Here is a 17,303-nt window from a genome sequence, read left to right as displayed (position 1 = left end):
CAGGTCGCCGTCAGTTTTGCATAGATTTGCACAACTCGTGTTTTCTTGTGGTGCAACTATGCAAAACTAGCCGAGATCTGCACAGAGCGGACGGTGCGGGTTCGGGGGGGATCGAGAGCGACGAGCGTGTCCGAGATGCCAGTCACGACCCCTCATGCCAGAAGGAGCACTTAGGGCAGTAGGTGCTAGTCTACTTCACTATCTGCACTAGATGCACCTTAGCACAAAGTCGCACAGGAGGGCTCGCCGAGATGAGACAAGACGATACGAGGAGCTTCCACGCTAGGGCCGACGTATCGCTAGAAGTGCCTCCACTGCAGTAGATATGTCTTATTACTACCTGCACTGTAAGCACTTTGGCAATACGCAGGCATACACACACATGGTCACTGGGATGATGAAGGAACTTTGGGTCAGACCTAAAGAATGGAAAGAGAGAAAAGAAGTAGAAATTAAGGGTTGTGTCACAAACATGTGCTTTAAATTCCACATGTTAAGTCATTCATAATTAAAAATGAGCTAGTTTATCATTTATTGCTGCCAATTTTGTAATTAAGGATATTTTTTTGTTAAAAAACGTCTCGATTTAAAGTTAAACTCAAAAAGCACGAGAGAGCAGCAAGGAGACCGCGCCGTTCGTTGGAATACCGCGCATGCGCAGTCGGCGTGAAAAAAGGAGGCTCACGCATGCGCGCTCACCCATCCCCCTCATGATAAACGGTTAACATGGCGCCGGTGAGCTCGCTAGCCGAATGCTTAATCATTAGCGTGTAAACATTCGTCCACGTTTAAAACCGTTGGCCATATTACACAACAAGTACGTGTAAAAAAAATCTGTACATGTTGACGTTCGCAAGTGCGAGACAAAACCGCAATAACTTTAGTCCGTGTTGTTGCCACAGCGCTAGGCTAATGCTAGCTGGCTAATGCTAACGGCTAGCGTGTTACGAAGCAAGCACGCCAAAAAGCACCACAGCTGTAGAGTGGGAAAAAAATTATACGCATAATATATATACACATTACACAGATATGGGTTGGGTGAAAAACTGCTGGGGTGAAAATACGAATTAACGATGAACACACTGGTTAAGTGTAACGAAACTAGATAGTTAGCCAGTTAACTCCATAGTTATAACAAGCACCGTCTCGACTCTCAAGACAAGTCTTTATTCCATTAAAGATCCAATTATATGGAACATTATTAACACATCAAATTATTAAAATGTATTTCTAATTATTTAATCCCGCGCGCCACTTTGGCGTTGCCTAGCACTGGTTGCTAAGCTGCTGCTGCGGTGGTGGGGCGCGCGCGGCCTACGGAAGCTGCTCCCCATGCGCTGCTTTGCTGTTCACCGCGCGCTTTGTTCTGTTAACAATAAACACGCACAAAAAGCGCGTTTGAAAAAATAATAAAACAAAAATCTCGATAACGCGTCATAGGATCGGCTTTTCGCGGGAGTGCACCAGAGCTCGGAGGGTTGTTTAAGTTGCAAGGGGGTAACGGTGCAAGGTTTTTCAAATCTCCCCCCCTTCATGTTCTCATGGAGGAGCAGAGAGAGGGCGACCATGCGCCAGTCTTTACTACACTGTTTTCATCAGCCATAGTTGCGTTTTCTACACGCCGCCCCGTGCGCGCATGAAATCTCCCGCCGCGCTCGAGATCAATCATTTAAAACAAAACAAAAAAAAAATTAAAACACACGGGTCGTACTCGTGGGAAAAAAAGGATTACGCACGCGACAACAGGTTCCCCGTGAATAAGGCAGAGTAAAGCCACCAGCTCACACACTGTGAAATCCACCATGTTCAACACACACAAACACACACTTACCCCCATTAATTGCCGACGTTCGGGCCCAAAGAAACGTGCACCGCAAACTTTTACACGCCGGAGCGAAGAGCACGCGCCCCGAAGCCGCACCGCACCGGAAATATTGACCCAAAGCAGTTTGTAGGTCGTAGTAAAACTGAGAAAGTGGCGCGAAGGAAAAAAGCTGCGTAAACCATGTGCTGAATGAAGGGCGGATCCCGTGATATACGCCCAGCCCCCTCACCTCATTAGCATAAACACTACTTCCGGTCGGAACGTAAATAACATCCCATCAGCCTTGTGTCTATTTTTTTTTTTTATGTAATTGTTTGCACGCGTGTTTGATTTCAAAACCTGTTATTTCTGTAAACACTCACTTTCCTTTGAGTGTGTCCAAACTAAAGTCCCATCTTCACCATAAACTAAAACTAAACATCTCCAAATCTCTACACTTCAAACATCAAACAGATTTGGATTAAAGTGTAAAACTGACTAAAAGTAGATTATCATATCATAAAATTCCCAAGCACATCCGCTCTGAATGAGCACACACTCCCTAAAGTCACACACTCATCATAATCATATACTTACTGTAATCACCACACTCAGTATAATCAAAGACAGATCATAATCCCACACTCACTATAAGTACACACTCACTATAATTAAACAATTATTATGATCATACATTCATTACAATTATACACTCACTATAATCACACACTTATAATCAAACACTTCTTTCTTTTCTTTTTCTAATTATATGCTCTCCATAATTACAAACACATTACTGCACTCACTATAATACACACTCACCTTTCACAGACTTTTTATAATCACACACTCACTATCATTATAATCACACACACATTATAATTGCACATTGATTATAATCGCTTGCTTATTATAATCACACACTCACCATAAATACACACTAATGATAGGCAAGCACTTACAGTTACACCCTCACACTAATCAAACTCTTTGGTTTCTTATAATCACATACACTCTATAATCACACCCTTTATAAAATAAGATATCTTATAATCACACATTCATTGTAATCACAATTCACTACAGTCACACATTATAATCAAACACTTATTATAAATACAAACTCAGTGCCTGTAACTGTACACTCACAGAAATCATATATTCCCTATAATCGCACTTATTACAGTCACACACTGGCTGTAGTCATACACTCTGTAATCACACACGCATTACTGCACTCACTATAAATACACACTCATCTTTCATAAACTTGTTATAATCAAACACTCACTATAAACACATACCCATTATAATTAAATTCATTTAAATAACACCTATTATAATTAGATAAATTTAAATAATCACACTCATTATAATTACTCATTCATTATAATAAAAGATTTATGATCACATGATCATTTTAATCACACACTCACTGTAAATACGCATTAGTTTTAGGTGAACCTTTTTTAATTACACAATCAGTTTAATCGCACTCTTATTATAATCAGACACGTTTTATAATCACATACTCTCTATGATCACGCCTATTAAAAAATAAGACTTCTTATAATCACACTCTGTAAGCACACTAAATATAATCAAAAACGTATCGTAAATACACTTGGGTTAAAGGCAAAAATATATATTCCATTGTCTGGTTTTCTCCTTGAACAATTGTGTGACGTGCCGCAGCAGTTCTTGATGCACCCACCCACCCATCATGGATAGGCAAGTTTTTCAGAATCATTAGAACACATTCAATATAATCATACAATTGGTACAATTACCCCTCGTTACAAACACACAATCTTTAAAATCATGAATTACCTATATTTGTACACTCCCAGAATTCAAATTTTCCTATTATCACACTCATTACAATCACACACTGCCTATAGTCATACACAATCTGTAATCACACACTACATATGTGAATACAGTGAGGTTATAATCACTCACTGTATTCACATACTCTCTCTCTCACACATACGCACACTATAACTATATTCACCACAGTTTTTAGCTGTGCATACAGATACATCTGCAGTGACCCCCAACTACCAGAATTTCTGCTCCAGCTCACCTGAATACTAAAAAACACACCTGGATTTAATCACATACACACTACTCACCCATATTGTACATTCTGTGTGAGTTTATTACGCCTTTCTCATTATTGCACTTTTTTTTCCTGTTCCTGTGTTGCTTGTCTGATCCTGACAAGCAACTTTGACTGCTGGATCATTACAGCCCAATATAGCCAAGGTGGATCGAATGTCTTCAATTCCTTACTCCAATGTGGTGAGTGATTCGCAATTTATTTTTTTTACAGCCTGTACAGATATATCACTTAGAAGAGTTTCTATTTGTCACTACACTGCTTGACTGCTTGATGTGGCAGGCAATTTTATTGATCGAGCTCTCAGCACGCAAATCCAAATAACCCTGTGCGAACTAATCCCACTTCCGAGCCATTTTGCAATGCAAGCACCGGGACAGCACACCCATGGGGAGTGGGTGGTTGGTCATCAATCACTGCAAAGAGTCAAGTACTGTAGGAATGCTACTTGATTTTAAAGTATCCTTTCTGGTCCTGGTCACCTAAAAATTTCCAGTTATCTTGAGATTCCACTGAATGTTCCAGCACGGTGCCTTAATGTCTTGCAAGAATATGGAGCTTGTATTTTGCTAGCCTATCATCTTTGTTGGATTACTGTACCATTAACACCGGTTATGTTGTCAATACTCACGAGTATCAAAAGCCAGTGTTCTTCCACCTCACTACATGATGATTGTGCAATTGAGCTGCTTGCAGAAGTTACGCCCCCTCATCACAAAGTGTATCCTCTTTTACAGAAAGGAGCAATAGCCATGAAGGGATATATCACAAAGGATGTATCTATCCATCCATCCATCCATGCATCCATCCATCCAACTGTGCGTGACCTGTAAATATCATGTAGAGCTTTCTTTGGATTGCATGGGTTTCCAATGCCTCATAAAAGATGTGCTCCAAAATATGTTTGGAAGATGTGTCATCACCAATATTGATGCTGTGCTTATTTATTCTCCAGACCTACCCACTCACGTGGGACATGTCAAAAAAGTGTTTGTCACACCTGTTATATCATGACACTCACTCACACACTCATCGTCTATACCGCTTTATCCAGTATACAGGGTCGCAGGGCCTGAAACCTATTCCAGAAGAGTTAGACCATGAGGCGGGGTACACCTTGGACAGGGTGCCAGTCCATCACAGGGCAGAGCCCAGATACTGAAGGTGCAATGCGACAGTGCTAACCACTTAGACACTGTGACGTCTGCTAGATCATAAATCATATAAAAGAAGAAAACCTTTGAATTCTGTGAGTAATATTTCTATATAGTGTTTTTGGTCCTCAAGTAGTCATGATGGATTAGATTTAGGTTGCAAAGAGCTACAGCTATTTAAATGTTTTGCCAACTTTTATCCCTGGTTTATTCAAGGGATCAGTTTGATCACCTCAACATTCTCTGCCCTGTTAAAAGCCGGGAAGCTGGGAATGGAGCTACAACGTAGGCAATTGAGGGGGCTGGAGGGGGCCCAACATCCATTCATAAGTTATACTGACCACTCTCGCCAATGTCCCAGTATACCCAGAGAAACCACAGACAAATTTATATTGCCAGCATCACACATCATCTGAGCAATTATCTGGGACTTAGACTATGGATTAACATGAGTAGTGTTTCCGTGCATCCTTCATTGCCAGGAATGTGTGATATCATTTTATGACTTGGATTTATACCTCTCCAGCTATGGGGCCCCCTTGGCTTTATGGAGAAATTGGGAGTCTCACCTTAATGACTGGATACATTCGCCAAGCCCATAGTCAGGTCAATTAGGCCAACCAAGATGTTGGACATTTTCTGTAGACTTTTTATGCCAAGCATAGTAATCACACACTCACAAGTTTCAAATACCTACTATAATCACACACTCGTTATAATCACACATTCACGATAATTACACACTCACCATTTTGACACATTTCACTCATGTTAAATTTACACTGCGTGTGTTTTTGCTCTTCCTCCCTTCAGCCAATGTGATTGTGATTAATCCAGGTATACCTCCAAGACCTTAATAATAAAATTTCACGTGAGGTTTGAAAACACACCTTCAGTCGCCATGAAGTAAATCTCTTCTTTTCCGCCTTATATAACAATGATAACGGTTCGACTCTATTCAGTATTAGTGGCCATTTTCAGGATTCTTCACTGAGTTAATGAAATGAGAATAAAGGAAGGCAAAATCCTCCTTAATATGTAAAATATGTGTCATACAAAAAAAAAATGTTTATATAATGTTTTCCCCCAAATGTTAAAAATATTTCTTTTTTATTAATTACTTCCCCCCCTGAATAAATATGGCTGTTCTAAAAATCTATGTGATGTGTACAAGATTCTGTGTGACTTTTATATGAACATAGCTATTGTGTTTGTTTTTCTCTACAGTCCGTAAAGAAATGCACTTTTTGGATTTGATAAATATTTATGTATATTCACAAAATGCAGAGCCATTTGATGGAACAGTTATTATTTAGTTATAATTTAAAACAATCAATCAATCAATAAATAAATAGGTCCTTGCTTCTGAACTGTCATTATTTTAAATATATATTTTTACAGTTTTGTTGTTTGTTTGTTTGGGTATTTGATGGATAGATGGTGCTTTGCTAAAGTACTCTATAATCACACACTTATTATAATTACAAACTCATTATAATCACACACTCATTATAATTACAGACTCATTATAATAATATTAATATTATATATTATTATATATTATTATATACATTATTATAATATTATATATTATATATTAACATTATAATTACTCTCTCATCTAATCAAACACTATAATCACAACATAACTATAAACACACTCTTGCTATAATTACACAGTCTTCATGAATTGTCTCATGAATGTGTCACAGTATCGTTACTTACTGTAAGCACACACTTATTATACACAATTATTATAAACACACATTCATTATAATCACACACTCAATATATAATATTGAACAAAATAAACATTATGGAACCATTTGCTTAAATAAATAAATAAATAAATAAATAAGAATTTAGGTCCTAGATTCTAAAATGCCTTTACAAAATAAAAGTTAATTCATAATTTTTTTTTCGTTTTCTTTCTTTCTTTCTTTCTTTCTTTCTTTGTTTTTCTGTGTTGGTTGCTTAGATTTACATTGCTGACGTTTGTACAATTAAAGTAACTGCAAGTACCATACATAAAGTTCTCAGAAAATCCTATAAATCCTGATGCTCAATAAATAAATAAATAAATAAATAAACCTTCCTACAACCTTAATGCTCAGAAAATATTCCACTAATCTCGGATTGTGACATGGAAACATCAGGAAACGTCACACACCCAGAGCAGAACAAAGATGTCCTTCAGACCAGAGTGGCTGAACTGTAGATCCGAGAGGATTCCCAGTGGCAGCAAGGTGGTGACCTACTTGTTGCAGGCAGGTATGCTCTGAGCTGCATACTGGCACACACACACATACTGTACACCGGTAGATATTGATCACACTCCTGCCTCCCCTCCATGGTCCCTCATTGCTTGATTGATTCCAGGCTGGTCACATGACAAATGCATAGATTTACAGTTAGACCTCGATCAATGCAGACAGCAAGAATAAATAAATAAGTAAACAAACGAACAAACACTGAAGTGGAAAAGGTCAGGTGAAAGACGAGTAAGATGTTGGAAAAACACACAAGTAATCACAACAAACTTCATTAAATAAACCGCGTCAAGAAATTTTTCCAAGAAACAAAGTGATGTTTATAAACTACTAATTTGTTCCTTTTAAATGTCCCTTTTATCTGTGTTTTCTTTGAACTTGACATTCGTTAGACTTGTTTATTTGCTGCTCATGATTTAAATAATTTGTATGTTTTTTTGTGAAAATTAAAACTAAAACTTTCTGAAACACATCACTAGAAGCTTTCTATTATAACTGAGAGCTGATGATGTCATAGTGGGTGTTCCATGAGCTGACCAATCAGCAGCATTGATTCTACACACATTTCTACACACACCCATACGTCTTCCCACACTTTCTTCCCACAATCTTTTTTTATTCGTTCTTTTCAGTCTTTTTCCCCTTCCTCTGTCTTTCTTCCAGCTTGTCTTCCTTCTTTCCTCCCTTCTTTTCTCAATCCATACTTTCTGTGCATTTCTTTTTTGATCTTCCTACAATCTTTCAAGACAAAAAAAATCCCCTTCCCCTTCCTCAATTCCTTGAACATTTTTCCTCTTCTTTTTTTTTTTCCTTGTCTCTCATTGTTTCTTTTCTTGTTTGCATTTTGTTCTTTTCGTACTTAAATCCCTCTATTTTTTCTTTCCTTTTTTTCTTTCCTCTATACGGGTTTCTTTTGTTGTTTTAACATCTTAATGTTAAACAGCCTACAGCCTAATTTGTTTTCTTCTTTTCTTTATTCTTTCACTTACATTTTTCCTACGTTTCAGATTAATGTAATGATCCTTCTTTTCTCTTTTGTATTCTTTCCAACTTGCTTTTCATTCATATTATATCTTTCCCTTAACTGTAGATTTGCGTATGTGTGTGTGCGTGTCTGTGTGTGTGTGTTCCGGTTCCCACCATGCAGTGCTCATACAGGTGGATCTCCTGCTCTTTGGTTCTAGTGCTTGATCGCCGGTTTGGAACACGTCCCCCAGCCCCCACCACTGACATTACACACAAAAGATTTTAATCCTGTCTCAGCACATGGAGGAGGAGGAGGGGGAGAGGGGGGGGGGGGGGGGGGGGGGGGGGGGGCGTGCAGGAGGGCATGACTCTTACCACACACACAATTTATGGACAGAGGAAACAAAAGAGGAACTCTACCAGTAGATGGCAGCCATTTTAGAGGTGTTTAAGTGTGTTTCCTGCAGGAAGTGACAAACACACACACTTACGCAAACACACACAGGAAGTTAGGAAGTGACAGGAAGGTCTCTCTTTCTCTCTCTCTCTCTCAACCTCTCTTTCTCTCTCTCTCACACACACACACACACACACTTTTTCTAGGCTTATATGCCTCCTTCTATCTTTTCCTTCTTTATCTTTACATTTCTCCTTTGTTTTCTGTCCTTTTTCTCTCGCTTCTTTCCTTCTTATCCCCCCCCCCCCCAAAAAAAAAAAAGAGAGAGAAAAATTCCCTCAGGCATGTTTTACTCTTCACCCCCCCCCCCCCCCCCGTGTGTCCTTCTCTAAATCTTTTTCTCCTTCTCTCTCCCTCCATTTCTCTCACTTTACATTCTTCCCTGTTCTTCATTTTCCTGTTATTAATTTTTCTTTCTTTCTCTGTGTCCATCTCTCTGACCCTCAGATTTGTTTCTCTCTCTCTCTCTCTCTCTCTCTCTCTCTCTCTCTCTCTCTCTCTTTCTCTCTCTCTCTTTTTGTTTAAAATGGCTGAACTCCCACTTTTTAGGGTTAGTGAAGGGGGAGGTGTGTGTGTGTGTGTGTGTGTGTGTGTTTCCTTCATTCTTCTAAAAGCAAGGCTACAGATTGTCACTGAGTGTAACCCCATGTCTTTCACACATTCTGTCTCCCATTCATCTGTTCATCTGTTCATCTGCTCTCCTAAAACTAAAAGAAAGCCATTTTAACCTTTTCACTCGATCTTTTAATGTAAACATTCACATCTAAAAAAAGAAAAGGAAATGAAATAATAATAATAAAAAAAAAACATGAGGGAAAATGTGGAAGAAATGAAGTGAAAAGACAGCAGGAAATCAAAGAAAAGTTATAGAAATAAAAATGAGCAAATAAACAAGAAAGAAAAGACTGTGGAGAGGAAAAAGACATGAATGAAAGTGAAATGGATGTGAAAAGAATTAAATTGAGGATAAAAGAGAAATTGCTATAGGAAAAAAAAACATTTAAAAGGGATACAATAAAAAAGATTGGAAAAGATCAAAGATTTAAAAATGAAGATAAAATATAAATAAAAGGAAAAAAAGTGAAGATGAATTAAAAATGGAAGGAGGAACATGAAGGAAAGTGAAGAGAAATATACAAAGTAGTAAAATAAACAGAAAGGGAGAAAAAGATGAATGTGAAGTGAAAAGAGACAAACTGCTGCCAACTTTTCAGAAAAGCTTGGAGTGAGATTTTGTAAATACAGTCATGGTTCTATGCGCACACACACACATACACACATGATGTCCCCATTGCACATGCCCAGGCATTTTGTCTAACACTAACCATACATCTTACGCTGCATTTCTTTGTTCTCTGTTAATCTAAAATGTCAATCTGTCTTGTCCCTGTCTTAGGTCTGTAAGTTAGCTAGTTAGTTTCTGTTCATTTATGCTGTTAATTTATGTTATATGTAGCATCTTGGTCCTGGAGGACCGTTGTTTCATTTCACTTTGTACTAAACTGTATATTCTCAAAGTGACAATAAAAGCCTACTTGACTTGACTACTTGACCTACACGCTCTCCAGCAGCTCCATGCAGAGCAGCACAGGGGTAGCACAGAACTCTGGACCCCGTACATACAGTAAGCGGCCTCTTTGGAGGCCTTCCTTTCTTGATCCATGTTTCTCATATTTAATTCCAGAATCACAAGTTCCCTGGGTAGTCAGTCCCACTGCCCCTATGATATACGAAACACTGTTAATCATACACAAAACACATCTGATTAAGAGTGAATACAACACAACGCACAAAACGAAACAAACATGCAGAAGCCGTGAAACATAGAGAATGTATGAGGGCAGAATTTGGGCCATGCAGAAACAGATGAAAAAAAAAGAGAAAAATCAAGATATTATAAATTATGGGATTGGAAAGTCCACCAAAGTGGATCAGCCACTGGTCCTGAGGGTGTGTGTGTGTGTGTAAGAGAAAGAGAGAGGAAGTTATTGGAGATTCAAATATTTTTCCTTATTGTCAAAGCTCAGAATCAAGACACACAATAACACAGAAATACACACACACACACACACACACACACACATTTATTGTCAAAAATAAAGTGACACTAGTGATGAAAACTCCTGAAAAAGAAATAAAGCATAAAGCAAAGGTACTACTAATATACCACTAAAATAATAATAATAATAATAATAATAATAATAATAATAATAATAATAGAGAAAGTGCATCCAAAGAAGAACAATTATTGATACAAAAGTAAAATAAAGATACAGAACATATATATATATATATATATATATATATATACAAAGAATTGTGCTGTATGTATAATAGTGAATGTCTCTCTCTCTCTCTCTTTCTCTCTTGCTGTTCCTTTTTCTCTCTCTCGCACGTGCGATTCTCTTTTAATCAAGTTGGCTTTAAGTGCTACACGATTAAACTCGGTGCAAATATTTTCATGTCAATGTAAATATTCACAAGTATTCCCCTCTTTGGATAATACTATCTCACTGCCCTCACTCCAGCTGGTGTGTAACTTTGCTGCAGTCTGTAAGGGAATTCGAATGTCGATTTATTTTTGATTGATGCACCTCAAAGCGTAAATGAATGAACAAGACTTGAAGAGGAAATGAAGTGGTGGAGTGGCGTTCTGTTGCGCTCCGGCTGCAGTAGACCTGTGTATGCGAGGGAACAATGTATTTGACTTCAAAATAAAACCTGTTTCTTGCTGACTCGTCAAAAAGTGACTGGAGCTCAGTGACTTTGCTCGCGTCTTCCACAGACAATTGTTTGGAATATGAAACTGGGAGAAATTAAAAGTATGCCATGAAAACGTGTTATAACGTAGAAATAGCGTGTTATAACGTATAAATGCTTAATGCTTATTGATACTTGTTATTTTAGTTATAAAAGCACAAAAAAAACACATTTAAGTGATTTGCAAATACGAAGAAAAATTCTATTTTTTCTGTAAAATTTTGAAAAATTTTACATTTTCAGTAGCACCAAATGAAATTTTACCTCAGAATCGATGCTAATGGCTACCTGACAGACTCCATAGATTAGCCAGATATAGTTTGTACTTTTCTAGTCAACAACAACTTTGTTTCACATTAATACAAACAAGATTAAATGTGAAAATGTGTTGATTATGATGGAACGAGAGAAAAAAAAATAACATACACAATGTTTGTGAAAGTCAGGCACTGATTGCTTTTTAGCAGTATGCCTGCTTGCATTGGCTTAATTAGTGAACTACTTTAGGGTAACTTATATATAGGGACATATTTTCTACACATTCCATACTAATTACCGAATTTTGCGACAACCATTGTTAAAAATGTGAATATAATAATATATGTATATATACAGTGCTCAGCATAAATGAGTACACCCCCTTTAAAAAATACGAATTTAATCAGTAGCTCAATGAACAAAAGAACAATTTCCAAAATTTCCACATGGCTGGGTTTTATTGAACACTTGTTTAACTCCATAAAATGAAATTAAGGTTAATAATATAACTTTTTACACAAAATCTTCAGTTTTACTCAAATTGGTTAAAGCAAAAATGAATACACTCCGCAACAAAAACTACTACATCTAGTATTTTGTATGACCACCGTGATTTTTAAGGCCAGCACCAAGTCTTCTAGGCATGAAATGAACAAGTTGGCGACATATTTCAACATCTATCTTTTTCTTCATTCTTCAAGAATAACCTCTCTTAGAGCCTGGATTCTGGATGGAGAGTGATGCTCAACTTGTTGCTTCAGAATTCCCTACAGGTGTTCGATTGGGTTCAGATCAGGAGACATACTTGGCCATTGAATCACCTTCACCCTGTTCTTCTTCAGAAATGCAACAGTAGCTTTTGATGTGTGTTTTGGATCATTGTCGTGTTGGAAAATTGCACAACGACCAAGTGCACGGAGTGATTGCAGCATTTTCTCCTTCAGTATAGAGCAGTACATTATTGAGTTCATGATGCCATCAATGAAATGCAGCTCCCCAACACCAGCAGCACTCATGCAGCCCCACATAAGGACACTGCCACCACCATGTTTCACTGTAGGCACCATGCATTGTGCATTGTACAGTTTTGAAACCATTAGTTTCAAAAAAAGTGATCTTTGTCTCATCACTCCAGATTATAGAGCTCCAGTAGTCTTCATCTTTTTCAGCATGGGCCCTAGCAAATTCTAGACATCTTTTTTGTGCATGGGCATTTGGAGGTGCTTCCTTCGTGGACGATACCCATGCATGCCATTCCTCTGCAGTGTGTGTCGTATGATGTCACGGGAAACGGTCACTCCAGTTTGGCTTTCTACTGCTTTAGCTAACTGCAGTAAACTTGCATGGCTATTTTCTTTAACCCTTCTCATCAGAAGACGCTCCTGTCGAGATGTTAACTTCCGTGGATGGCCTGAACGTCTCTGTAAGATGGTTGCACTTCCATATTTCTTACATTTTTGGATCACTTTTGCTACAGTATTTTGACAGATATGTAAAGCTTTGCTGATCTTCTTGTAGCCCTCACCTTTTTTGTGTAAGGAAATGATTTCCTTTCTCAGAATTTGTGACATTTCTCTTCCATGTGGAGCCATTGCTAACAGCATGAAATGGGAAGGGCTTTTCTTTGTTAAGTAATGCCCTTTTTTAGTCACCTGTCTGCTGGACACCTCTTAAATGAATCATTAGACTCACCTGTGTTTAAATGCCTGTTAATTAGAATTTTGTATTCTTTTCTCCTAAGATTATAATTGGGGTGTACTCATTTTTGCAACAATGCATTTGTGAGGAAAATCACTTGTTTGTGTGTGCAAATGAACAAATCTTGTATGCAATCAATGGCCCACATTTGTGGGAATATTTTGTAGTATAGTATCTAATAGAGAATGTTGATTCTGAAAGAATACTTAAGATTTTCTGACAAATGTAGTGGGGTGTATTTTTTTATGCTGAGCACCATATATATATATATATATATATATATATATATATATATATATATATATATATATATATATAAGTTTGCATACCCCATTACCAAACACTTACCCTTGTGAATTATGGCCAAATAATTAAACTTTGGTCTCAGCAGACTACACAATCTTGTTCCAAAACCCATTTAGTTTATTCACATTCTTCTTATAATATTCAAAGTGTGCCACCTTATATCTACAAGTAAGCAATCCAGACTTGTGCAGACTACAACTGACGTTTCCTTTTTCCTACAACTGATCACAAATGATTTACCTGTCTGAAAGTTAAACATTTTGCTTGCATTTATAAATGCAACACAGTCTTTGTCCCTGACATTTCATTCTGGTACATGTTTTATTTTTATTATTATTATTTTTATTACACTGAAAACCCTAATAAGTTAATTGGACTAATTTGATTGAGTAAACTCGTTGCCTCAATTTAATTAAGTAATGGAATCTTCCAAAACTTGCATATTTAAGTTTATTTAACTTGGCGGTTTTGTAGACTGTACTTAAATCATTTAGTTCAACAAACTTAGCACTTATTTAATATACTTAAAAAATTGCGTTCACTTGGTATATTTTTTTTTTAAGTGTACTTATATATTTAAGTTAACTCAACATGAAAATGTAACTTAAACCTGTTAAACAATGTTCTTATATTTGACTGCAAGCTTTGTGCACACCGAACTGAAATAAAACAATGAACAGCATTTTTAAGCTTAGATTTTTTTTATTGACAAAATGCCACAATTTTCCACCGGAAAGAATGCTGGAGAGTATTTTATTAGGCACACAGCATGTACGGCATGAGCAGCACATTCACACAGGAACCACCATCCAATTCAGCCTTAGCATGAACCAGAGCACATTTCACCCGTCACCCACACACACAAACAGGGCTGAAGCCACTAACCCAAACACCCTTCCTCAACATGGTGAACACACCGACATCCCCGCAAAGCATGCTGGTCGTCAGCCGCCGCCCCGCCCACGCCACATTCACATTTGTGAAAATTGACCTTTTGAAAATGCTTTTTCCCCCAAAGGATTAATCATGATTTTGAGTTCACAACACTTGAAATCTTAAGTTTATGCATTTTGATGGTAAATAAGTTAAATGAACTTATATTTTTAAGTGATGGGTCTAAAATGCAAAATTTTAAGTAATGTTTAGTCAACATTACTTGATTGTATAAGTAAAGACAACATTAGGGTTTACAGTGTATTACCATATCTCTGCCCTGTGTTATATAGCCTGTTTCATATACATTTGCTTCCAGTTTTCAGGGATTTTCTTTCTTTTCCTTCCTCTTTGCAGGATATTAAAACTTTGACAAATATACTGTATTACTGGTTGCTATTTAGCTAGTTAAAGTGCTAGCTTTAACTAAAATATTGACACATATACGTACGAACTTTGCACATATTCAAAATATGTTATAAACAGTACACAGTCACGTTCAACAGTGAATCACTTTACTAACTGAAGGCCCACCAGGTGCTCACTAAAATGCTAAGTTTAGCAAAAAGTCCACCTTGTCATTGTCCACCCTGTCATCAGTCCCTTCAAGACAGGGTACACATTAGGAAGTTTAAATCATTTTAGTGACTCGGTTCTTTGAATCCCGTTCATCGAAATGAACAAATCTTTTTTGGAGCCATTTAGTTTGTTTCCTTATTTTGATCAGAAAAAAGACCCCCAACACGTCTACATACAAAGGTTTGGCTATAGTTCCAGTAATGAAAATATTACAATGCAGCTGAGGACATATTATGATAAACAGAATGAGCAGCTCACCTCTTATATTTAAAAGAACGAAGGACTAGGACTTGAAAACTCGTTGAGAAGAACCGTTCAGTTCTGTTTCCTGTGTACTGCATGGCATAGTGTCTATGGGACTCACGTGACAAAAGAACGATCGATTCAGACCAAAACACTTAAAGGTAACTACTTATTTCTGTTTCCTGTACATAACCTAGGGGGGTTTTGGGATGCTTTGCGCATGTGCGCCCGTTAGAAAATGAACTAATCACTCTACAAGACCACTCGTTCTTCTTAGTCACGTTAAAGACGTCAAAGACCCATCACATGTGCACATAGTTTTTCTTGCCACATTTTGTATTTATTTTATTATCAACAGATGTTTCCGATTAACTAAAATATATTGTTGAGAAGGGGACAATATATGTTGCTCATATGTTGATTTTCTCATATGTTGTCCATATGCAGTTTATTTATAAAACATTGACCAACAAGCATTTCTAACAGCATAATGTCTACAGTACTTACATTTACAGTTAGACTTTTGGCAGACTTACAAAAACTTCATACAATTTTTTTTTCTTAAAGGTGCTTTTTAGATATTGACCCAGCTTACATTTTCTATCATAATTATCAAGCTCTTTTTAATCTTGGAATATGCTTAACACTTCCTCAGCAGTAAAAACCATGTTCTTTTGGTGGTTGACTGACCTACCTTACATGTTTTACACAGGTTGTACCCACAATACATTTCTCTATGCCAAAATGGAATAAGTGCACTTCTGACCTGCCACCAAATAGTTTAGTGTGTTCAAGTTTAAAGTCTTTTGTTTTTTGATTTAAGTCCTTCTGGCAGTGGTAAGAGGTTATCAAGAGCTTTCATTTGATATCCATATCTCAATTTCATCCAAAATGTCACCTACACCCCTCTGGTTCTTTATGTCCTCCTTTTGCCTTTGTACCTCCTCCCAGTGTTTGTATCCTTCCAGGTGTATTTTTAGCCCATTCTTTATGACATAATTGTTTTAAGTTTACTAGATTGGTTGTCTGCGATGTACAGCCTTCTTTAAATTTACCCACAGGTTTTCAGTGATATGTCGGCCTGGAGACTGGGGATGTCACTGATATGTAAAACATTCACCTTATTCTTTTTAAACCATTCCCGAGCTGACTCTGCTTTATGCTTTTGATCACCGTCTTGTTAGAGGATCCACTGCCTTTTTACTTTTACCTTTTACCCTGATAGGAGGAGGCTTTGCTTTAAAATCTGCTGCATTCATTTATTCTTTCACTTCATGCCGAGCTCCACATTAACTGAACTCGATCAAGTCTTCACCATGTTTGACTCCTGGGACACATATCTGTGCGATTTATAACTAAATAATTAAACTTTGCTCTTAACAAACTTCAAAATCGTGTTCAAAATCGCAGTTAGTTTGTTCATATGCTCTTTAACATTTCCAAAGCGTGCAACCTTATGTCTACAAGTAAACAATACAGACCTGTGGAGACTACAATTCGACTCCTGTTCCAGTTGCCTGTAAGGACTTTGTCAGGTCCCCTGCTGTTTGTTGTGAATTCTTAAGTAGCTCTCATGCAAGTTTCTTAGCACATCTTTGCATTGTGTCCATTCCTGGATTATGGACCTCACAGTTAGGACTGATATCTCTAAACACTTTGAAATATTTTTATATTCCTCTCAAGTTTTGTGCAGGTTTACCAACTTCATTTTAAGTTCCCATGAAAGCTGTTTTCCTGATCCCGTTGTTTTTGT

The sequence above is a fragment of the Clarias gariepinus genome, chromosome 18 (genome assembly GCF_024256425.1).
Source record: "Clarias gariepinus isolate MV-2021 ecotype Netherlands chromosome 18, CGAR_prim_01v2, whole genome shotgun sequence".
Classification (NCBI taxonomy): Eukaryota; Metazoa; Chordata; class Actinopteri; order Siluriformes; family Clariidae; genus Clarias; species Clarias gariepinus.
Note: the sequence above shows the minus strand (reverse complement) of the source record.